This window comes from Ictidomys tridecemlineatus, chromosome 12 (genome assembly GCF_052094955.1).
Source record: "Ictidomys tridecemlineatus isolate mIctTri1 chromosome 12, mIctTri1.hap1, whole genome shotgun sequence".
NCBI classification, from domain to species: domain Eukaryota; kingdom Metazoa; phylum Chordata; class Mammalia; order Rodentia; family Sciuridae; genus Ictidomys; species Ictidomys tridecemlineatus.
Genome location: NC_135488.1, coordinates 115,344,120 through 115,354,358, shown reverse-complemented (window position 1 = coordinate 115,354,358; position 10,239 = coordinate 115,344,120).

Here is a 10,239-nt window from a genome sequence, read left to right as displayed (position 1 = left end):
CCCTGGGGTCCTGAAGCCAGGTGGAGCCAAGCCTGTGAAAGGATCGCTTGGCTGGCCAGGGCAGAGGCTGGGGGCCAGGGGTTGCTGGGTGCTGGCCTGTTCATTCTTATCAATTCTCTTAATTGTCTCCAATTTTGTGCAAGGGTAAATAGAAGGAATAGAGGCAATTTGAGGCAAACTTGTTTATGTTGTACAAAATCGAAGACTTTTGGAAGAATTCTCCTGGGCAAGAGAGACTTCAACATAAATCCAGCAGTCAAAGCCAACAGGCATTCCTTATGAGCTGGAAGGTTTTGCTGGTTCACAAGGGGTTGAGTGCTATCAGAGACCTGGAGGTCAGCTCTCTACCCCAAGAAGGCAGAGACCGGGGACAGGGCTATCTGAGGATCCCCTGCTCGGAACACCCTAAGGAAGGCCCAGACCCCACGGAGCTAGAGAACCACAGCCACCCAGGTCCAGCCTAAGAACCTCTAAGTGAATCAAAACTGATTCTGTTTGGAAAATGCCGCAGGAAGCTTTGTGACCTTGAAGACTTGGGTAGTGGAGATGCTGCTGCAAAGCCAGACTAGCCTCGCCTGCCCACTGGGCCTAAGACCTGCATCTCCACCCCGCCATCAGCGCCCTCCAAGCCCACGGGTCTGCCTGCACTGTGCCTGGGCCTGCACGCCTCTGCCCAGAATCCCTGTCTGTTGAGTCGCGACACACAAAGCTGTCTGGATGCCCTCCCAGCCCATGATCCCTGCAGGCCCACCCTCCACTCCTTCTGTTTCCATATGGAAACTGGAGCCCTGAGTGGAGACGATCCAGCGCCTTCCTGCCTCACAACATTTGGCCAATGAGAAGCCATGCTGAAGGGGCTGGACGGACCCCCCAGAAAGGCTGCCATAGAATCATTGCCATTTTTCTTTCTCTGTCACTCATTCAACATCCCTCCTGTTATGATCTTCCGTGTTGCTCCGAGGTCACTTGAACAGGATGGACATGTTGGGTCTCTCTTGTCTCGTCTGTGAGGAGCTTTTGGTTCTCGTTGCTGCTGTCTCTCTCATTCAGTGGATGTGAAAAAGTGGAAGGGGCAAAAAAGAGACTTCTTAACACAAGAAACTCTAGAGCCATTTGGTGAACCACCTGACAGGGACGTGCAAGACGAAATGAGTTCCCTGAGGAGGGACACAGCTTCCAGGTCTGCTCGCCTGTCCCCTGGGGCCACCAGCCAAAACACCCTTCAGTGACCAGCTGTCCCAACCCAGAGTCCCCTGGGCACAGAAAGGGTCTTTCCTCTCAGAGCATGTGGCAGGACTCCTGGGTGGAGGCGTGGGACCGGTGCTGGACCCTTGTCCAGTTGATAACAGGACACTTTCTAGAAGCCAAAATAGCTTCTGCCGTGAACAGTAGCAGAAATGGCCACATTGTTACTCTTGCTGGTCTTTTCCCTGGGAGTTATGGTTACATTTTTAAATGTGTGTATATTATCATATTATAATTCATATTACATATTAATAGTATATTATATGATATAATTTATATATTTTGTATTATACATATGTTGTATATATATCTATAATCTGTAGAGGGATCTCTTCCTACCGGCAAATAGATACATATTGACAATGTTGTTTTAAATTAGAGCAATTGATTTTCCGTCCAGTATTCCTAAATTTAGAATCAAGGGATTGAAAGAATATGGTCCCTTTTAGAGTCACCCAGAGAAGGAACAGTCAGCTCTGGTTTCCCACTGACAGGACTTGTCGGAAGCCCAGCCCATGGCTCCCCAAAACAGGAACCATCTCACTAGTGTTGACTTGCACCAGACTCAAGCCAGTATCGGGTAGTTTTGTTCCCACACGTTCCTTTTCCCATCCTGATGCTTCTAGAAGCGCCTTGCTGTCTCCTGCAGGGCAGACACACACGTCTCTGTGTGCCCCCTAAAGGGAGCCCCAGAAGCCATCGCCAGGGAAACCTAGTCCTTTGGTCTCCAAGTCCTCGAGGGTCTCCAAAGACTGGTTTTGAAAACTCGGCAGAAAGCAGAGGTAATTGAACACTCCTCTCTGATAAGCTCTGTCTTTTACCCAAATACAAAGTTCCTCATTAGCTTTCCCTGGGGCTTTGAACTCCAAACAAAACCCGTCCTCCCCTGACTGCCCACTGGAGCCGGGCTGGGGCCCAGCCATCTCCCGTCAGCATTTCCTTTGTGCTCTGTTTTTAAGGTGTTTATAATGGAGCTTTTCTCTGCTCCAGGCTGGCCCTCAGTAGTGGAATCCCAGTCTGGGAGGAGGTTCTGCCACTTTCCAAATACCACAGGTTCTTTTCTTCATGAGAGTAAAGCAAGTTGCCTTTGAGGACAGTTTCCAGCACTTCAGTAAGGACAGGTCAGCGGGAGAGAGACTGGCGCTCTGTGTCACTGGGCAGTCGGCAAGGCCAGCAGGATCCGGCTGGGAAAGAGATTGGGGGAGGGGCCCCTATTTCCCGTTCCTCCCTCTCACCCAGATCCACCTAAGAGCTGGGTTCCCCAAAATCACTGGGAAGTTAAATGATGCCAATGCAAAGCCTTCTGTTTCTCCAAAGGAGTGTTACGCGATTCTGTGAGTCCCAGGCTACCCACAACCTTTGACTTGGTCCCTAGACTCGCTGGTTTCCTTCACCAGTGACAGGAGGAAGGGGATCTGGAGGGGAGACAGAATAGGCCTGGAGGGAAACACAGAGGGCATGACATCTGTCTTCAGTGACTGTCCTTCCCTGCCACTGCTGAGCCCTCTCTTCCCTTCCTGGGTACCAGACCCTGAACTCCCCTCCGGAAGCCCACGCCTGGGCATTGGCCCAACTGGAGGAGAGAAAAGAGAAAGTGCAAGACGAGGGAGTTGTGGGGAAAGAGAAAGCAGCACCCACCTACTCTTGGGAGTTGACTTGCCAGGATCCAGAATGTTCAGAGCCTGGTTTCCTTCCCCCCAGGACAGGCCATTCAGAGGTTGACGTGTCCAGAGGTGATTCACCCTCCAAGGGATACTTGGAAATGTCGGGAGACATTTTGGGTGGTCACAGTGGAAGGTGGGCTGCGGGGGAGAGGCAGAGACGCAGGTAAATGTCCTACAAGGACATTTTGCTGCAAGGGACAGCCCCTGACAACAAAGGATAATGGAGTCCAAAACATCATTAGGGACAAGGCTGAGGACCCCTGCTCTAGGCAAGGCAAAGGGGGCTGGCCTGAGCCCCAAGGGCACAGTGAGCACCAGGGGCAATAGAGACCATTAGGGCTTCTGCAGCCCCCTGCTGTATTTCTGAGCCTCAGTTTCCCTTCTCTTAAGGAAGAGGCCTGGAGCTTGTGCTGATCATCAGCGATTCGTGGGGCTGTTTCACCCTTTCTCCGGAGGCATGACATCTTCTACTCTCACAGATTTTAAATTAGGAATATTTGGTGGTATGATCGCGTATGTTTAAAACCAAACAGAAATTTCCTGCTCCCCAGCACAAAATAAAATTCAAGTTTATAAAAGGGCCTGTAAAATCTCATAATCAAGCCCATTAGCCAAGCAAAATGCTGCACTTTGGTTTTGTGGCGTTCAGTTTGCTTTTCTTAGCACCACTTCATTAGCACGCTTTTGATGGATGTTCCCAGCCTGCTTCTTGAAATTGCTGGAAAAGAAAACACACGATTTTAAAGCACAAGATGCAAGAGAAACATCCCTTCCCCTTTTATCTACAGAGGCTGGGGAGGTCTGAGAAAGAAGGGGACACTTGGAAACCTCCCGGGCCTGGCCTCGGACACAGTGTCTTGCCAGGCACTGGAATCCTCGCCGCATTTTCGCACACTGGTCTCCTTGCCAGTGGGCTGGCTAATTTCTAGCTCTTTGCTGCTTCAGCAGACCAGATTTTCTTGATTAATAACAAAAGGTTTTGTTGGGATCAGAGCTGTTTCCCACCATCTCTATGCAAACCCCGGCAACACAACTGTGTACATTAACATTTCAAGGCGCTTCCTATTAAGGATGGCAAGAAAAGCCCCTCTTGGTGGGTAAAATCCACTTTGTCCTCCCTTGTGACATCTGTTCTAACTTTTAAAGCAGAAAAGAAACTAGATAATGCCAGAGAGGCCTTTGATTTACAGTACTTGCCCTTCGGACACCGCCGTGCCTCTCAAAGCCTGTCCTTTCGGGACCCACAGGGTTCGTGTGAGAATCCCTGAACTCCCTCCCACCAGAGAACTCCAGGAGAGATTCTGAATGTGTCACTCAAACTTTTAATTGTCGTTTTCATGATTTCTTAATGACATTTTCAATTACTTCTAAACTTCACAAAACTGGGTCTCACAAACTTCAATTTTAATAAAGAACACAATTTGAATGTTTATGGCGGTCTATGCTACCGCATTTCATCTCTGATTCCCCCCCAAAGCTAATTTTGCTTTAGTGAAGTGAGGAAATCAAAGTAAATTCAGTTAGACAACTGAAATATGTACCCGAAAATGCTGCAAGAATAAAACTCTTTTTTAAAAAATAAAAGAATAGAATAAAAAAGAAGAGAAGCCCAGCAGATTCCCTGTCCCCTCCTACCATCTGTGCTTCAAGCTCTGGGGTCCCTTACATTGGTCATCCCCTAGACAAAGCTGAAGGCAGATTCCAGCCGGTTTTCCATTCACTATTCATTCAAGGGTCCAACCACTCCATATGCATCCAGCCGACCGCTGTGTTAAATCAGGCTTACTCCCAGGAATTGACATGGTAATGAAGTCATGGTGCTGCGCCCTGAAAAGACCCCCAGAGGTAGCCGGCTCCGACAAATCCACCCTTTCACCCCATTGAGGGCTGGAAATTATCTCATAACATCACAACATCTGTGCACGGGGTCCTGCCTTTCTGAGCTGGGCCTGTTTATCCCTGGGCCGTGCCTCCCACACTGGCTCACACGGAGTGGGGCGGCCAGGCCGGGCTCTCCTGGGGGCCGTAGCCCTGCAGTCCCGTGCATGACTCCCTGCCTCTCCTGCCCTCCACAGCCTTCGGATCCCCACAGAGGCTTTGCCCAGAAACAAGGAAGCCTGGATGCTGCGCACCAGGAATTTTTGCTTGATCATTTTCAGGTGTTAAAGGTGGACCTCGGAGCTAACCCTCTGCATGCACACTCACTGTCAGAAACCTCATAATTAGCCCAGCAAGAAAAGCCAAGCAGGAAAATGCAAAGTGGGGTGGTGGGGCGGCCGGGAAGGAGAAGTTAGCTAATGAATTTTGCTCAGACTCTAGCAAATGGCATTTGCTCAACTAATAAGTGTGTTTGAACTTTATTTAAACGGGCCCAGGTCAATAAAATGCTTCTAAGGGGAAGCAGCGGGGTTGGGGAATTTATAGATGGACTACACCATCTGCAGCTTATATGTGCTCTGCCCGATACAATGATTTCATTTAATTTGATTTGACATTTAAGATCCTTGTTGAGAGGAAAAATGAATATTTCTATATTCTATTTGCTATAACCTCACCTGACTCTGCACTTAGACGAGAAAAATAAATGTCACCTTTAAGGCATTGCAAACAGCCATGGCCATGCTGGGGCCGGGCCAGCTGGGGTGGGGAGCTGCAAGTGGGGCCCTCCGGTGGGTGTCCTCAGGCTCATCTGAGGGCCAAACGGGACTCTGGTGCGTGGTGTGTTCTGTTTCATTTCCCCACATCCAAATCCAAGCCATGGTTCGGATAAAAGGAGCCACTCTCTCAGCTGATGAAAGCCGCTCTTCCACAGAGGTCCAGGAAGCCATGCCTGCCCGGCAGGACAGAGAGACAAGACCACCAATGACCCGAGCCTGCTGCGAAGGCCCTGTCCCTCTGTCAACAGCTTTTGACAGCTCTTAGGTCAAGGCAGAATGGGTCTGAAATTACAGGCCCTGTGGGGGCTGGGGATGTGGCTCACTCAGTTGGCAGTGCTTGCCTCCCAGGTACGGCCCCAGCTCCATCCCCAGCACCACACACAGAAATCATCACAGGAGACACACCTGCCAACATCTGGCCTTCAGTCACCTTTGACAAAGAAGCCCTCAGGGGCCTGCTGACCTCGGGAACATGGGTATCGAGACCCACAGGACATAACTCAAAACTGTCTCCGAGCGAGTCACTTCCTCCATTAGAATTCTCCAGAGAACTGAATCAGTGGGATGCGTGGAGAGGTAGATAAAAGTAGGCTCATTACCGAGATGGAGAAGTCCCATGGTCTGCTCTCTGCAAGCTGGAGGCCCACGAGAGCCTGGAGGCCAGAAGACCCGGGGGTCAGGGGTGTACCTTCCAGATAGAGGCCACAGTGTGACTCCCAGAGTGCAGTATGCAAGAACCAGGAGCCGTATCCCGGGAAGGAGAAGATGGGCGTCCCCACTCACACACACATCACCCCTCCTCCACCGATTGTTCCATCAGGTCTTCAACAGATTAGAAGAGGCCCACCCACGCTGAGAAGGCAAATGCTTCTCCTAACCTTGCAGGGGAAACCCACTCAGGCACATCCAGAAACGGTGGGCATCCCGGTGAAGTTAAGGCGAACGACAAAATTAACCATCAACTTCTTCTGGTCGCAGCCACGACCCCGAACCTTGAGCAGAGCCCTGGGGCACCACAGCTGCCTCCTAAGGGGATTCCCTCACCCGCCCTGCATCCAGATCCCTAAATGCTGAGGGGTTCCCCCACCACGTCTGATGCCACAGTCAGGGTGCAGCCTAGGCGAAGAACCAGGTTCTGGATCTGGTCCCCATGTCCCACTCTCAAGGCCTTCAGAGACTCCTGCTGCATCCCCACAGAGGTGGGCCCTTCCTGACAGGACTCTCCAAGCTCATGCTCCTCTGAATGCTCGTGACGCTGCTCCAACCTCTTCTGGCTGAGCCCTGCCCCACAGAGCTATGGGTCAGTTAAGGATTTTCTTAAAAAAAAAAAAAAAAAAAATGTATGTTCAAGTCCTAACCCCCAGTACAGCAGACTGTGACCTGGTTTGGAGTGAAAGTTTTTACAGAGGTGACCAAGTTAAAGTGAAGTCATTAGAGTGTCTTCATCCAACCTAATCCTTAGATAATTTTAGGAGGACAAAATGCAATGTGACATATGGCCTTCTAAGAAGAGGAAACTTGGACAGAGATATGCAGAGGAACTGTGACATGATGACTTGCGGGAGGACACCGCCCACAAGCCAGAGGGAGTCCTGGAACGGATCCCTCCTCACGTCCTCAGGACCAACCTGCAGCACCGAGGTCTCGGACTTCCAGCCTCCAGAACTTTTCAAGCAACACAGTTTATGGTGCTCCGCTACAGAGGCCCCGGCAAACTAACTCGGGGTCTGTAGGACCAGGGATCTGCCCACAGGGAGCCCCAGCTCCCCAACCATGCCCTGGGCTTGTGGGAGCCCGGGAATTCCTGCCCTGAGGCCCAGCTCCACTTGCAGGCCTGAGCAGCCCTCTTCCTGGGCCCCCTCACCAGGGACCACCTCAGAGGGGAGTGGGGAAGGACTGGGTTTGAGGACTGAAGTACCACAGCCACTCAAGGCCCTCTCCATGGCAGACAGGAAGGGCAAGTGGGGGAAGGCGGACCCGGGACCTCGCTGTCCCCTTGCCATGTGACAATCAGAAGTGCGCCCCTCCCACCCCAGACCCCAGTCGTGGGGTGATCTGTAGATGCAGAATAACACTCTCGCTCCTTGATCTTCCCAAGACTCTGTCTCCCCAGGCTTATTACCTAACCAAGACTGGGGTCCGGTCACACCACTGCTGGGCCTCAGGTTCCCATGACTGCAGCCACCAGGCTCCACGCTGAGGCCCCCTCCGCACCGCACTGGGCGCCAGCAGCCTGGGGCCTGAGCAGCACCCTCACCGTGCTGCAGAGACAAGTGAGAGGCTCTGGTGAGGTCCCCGGGCCGATCAGGAGATGAACTGCTGGAAAACAGAGGCCTTTGCCGGTGGCAGTGCTGGGGCTGAGACGGGTCCCCCTGCAGGCTTCGCCTTGGCCCAGACAGCACCGCCAGACAGGCCAGGTGACACAGGTTCCAGCCTCCTCCCACATGCTACAGCCTAAGGCCTCTCCTCCCTGCCCCAGCCTGAGCCCCCACCTGCCCTCGCCCAGCCAGGAGGCCTCACAGGAACAAGGCACAGAACAGGGAGCTACTTCCTCCGCTGAGGTGGCCTCTGGACCCCTGGGCCGTGGGCACCAAACAAGACATGGCCTCAGCTGGGCCAGCGAGGACTGGAGCTTTCCCAACAGGAATCCCCAGCTCAGCCCTTTCCCCCAGCCCCTCTCCTCTGGGACCCCAGCCCTTCCTCTGGGGTGTGTCTCTCCCATCACAGGTCCACTCCCACTATCTGGAGTCCCCTGTCAGAGCCCCAGGACAGCTCAGAGGTTCAGAAGTTACTGTTTTTACCAGATACTAGTTAAAAAAAAAAATCAGACCCAGGTCCTGCTGGACATCAGGGCCACTTGCCCAGGTCCCGCAAAGCTTCCTGGGGCACGTTTCACTCCCAGGGTGTGGAGTTCCATGGCATCTCTCTAGGTCTGTCCTCCCTGCCGCAGTCCAGCTGCAGCAAAATAACCGGGGGGTGACGAGCAGCTTGTGTAGATTGATACAGCAGGAGTGGGAGCCGTTTATTGTAGGACGGGAGGGGTATATATACATTTCACACAGCTTATCTAATTAACATAAACTAGATACAGCAGTCAACCAATAAGGAATCTCCACACTTAATGGCTCACTGGCGTTACTTCACACACCACTCCCTCTGCAAAATGCCAGGCGCCATCCTGACTTGTTTACAACACCTAACACCTCCCCTTGCCATCTCAGTCACCTTTCATTTTTCAATAGTTTCTTTTGTTTCAGTTTCATTGATTTCCACTCTGATTTCAATCACCTTTCATCACAGACTCATTCTCCTGCCCCAGAGAACTTCTGCCACCAGCAGTTGGCCATTTCCCCTCAGGTCAGGGTAGTGGGATTCTCAAGGGCAAATGTTACCTGTAAATAGTAACCCCTGACTCGCGGGAGTTGGGGGAGCTTTCTAAAGGAGATGGCCCATGTGCTCCCAGAACATATCCCATCCCAAAGAGGAACTTGACGCTGACCTTGGTCTCAGACTTACCCTTCAGGATCCCACTCCTTAGTTGTCCTCCTAAATCCTGTTTCTCAAGATGCCCCAAAACCCCTCTCTGGACTTGGCTGTGAAGTGTGACTTCGTCCCTGCTCCCTCTAGAGAGGGGGGTGTTTTGGGTTAGCTTTCTCGCTGATGTGCCTAGAGGACCCAACCAGCACAACGGGAGAGGAGAAAAGGCCTATTTGGAGGCTCATGGTTCCAGAGCTCTCAGTTCACAGACGTTGCTCCGGGCTACGGTAAAGCAGAACGACTCGGCAGAGAGCGTGGTGGAGGGAAGCAGCTCTCATGATGGTCAGGAGGCAGATACAAATATGCACCCCAAAGCCACACCCCCGATGCCCCCCTCCTCCAGCCACACCCCACCGGCCTCCAGTCACCACGCAGTGAATCCCCAGTGGGATTGATTCACTGATGAGATTAAGGCTCCACAACCTGAGCGTTTCCCCTCTGAACCCTCTCGCATTGTCTCACCCATGAGCTTTTGGGGGACACCTCACATCCAAACCATAACAGGGCGTCCTCTGGGGTGCAGTCGAGTTGGGCAGCAGTGAGGCTATGTGACACGTGGCTGCCTTCGTGGTCATGGGACTTGTCAGGTGAGGAACCCAGGGGGACCTACAGATGACAAGTCCCTGTAGAGAGTCGGAGCACATGGAGGGGAAAGCAGCCCACGGCCCCAGCAAGGCTCCTGGACTCCAGCTCCCCATCCCCAGCCCTCAGGCCACGCACGCTGGAGGGCTGCTGCTCAGGCCGTGGTGTTGGGGATGGCCTGCTGTCCGGTGACAGGTGAACGTCTTGACAAAAGCCCAGAGCTTTGGATTCTGGCTTCCCGGAGTCTGTGTTCTGTGTTTTTGCTTCCCACAATTTATGACCTTCCTAAATCATGCTCACTTCTTCTCCAGAAGTCCATCGTATAATAGCAACAATCTGTGTGCTGTCGTCTCATTACAGACGGATTTATTCTTAAATATGCCAGGCGGTAAAGCTAACGGTACTATCAAGTGACCTGGGCTGGAATTTCCAATAGCTGTTCACAGCATTTAACTTCCCATATCTTTGATCTGAGGCAAAAGAAAGTGTGTTAGGTGTGTGTGCTTATGTGTGCACATGAGTGGGTGTGTGGTTATGCATTGTGTATATGTGCA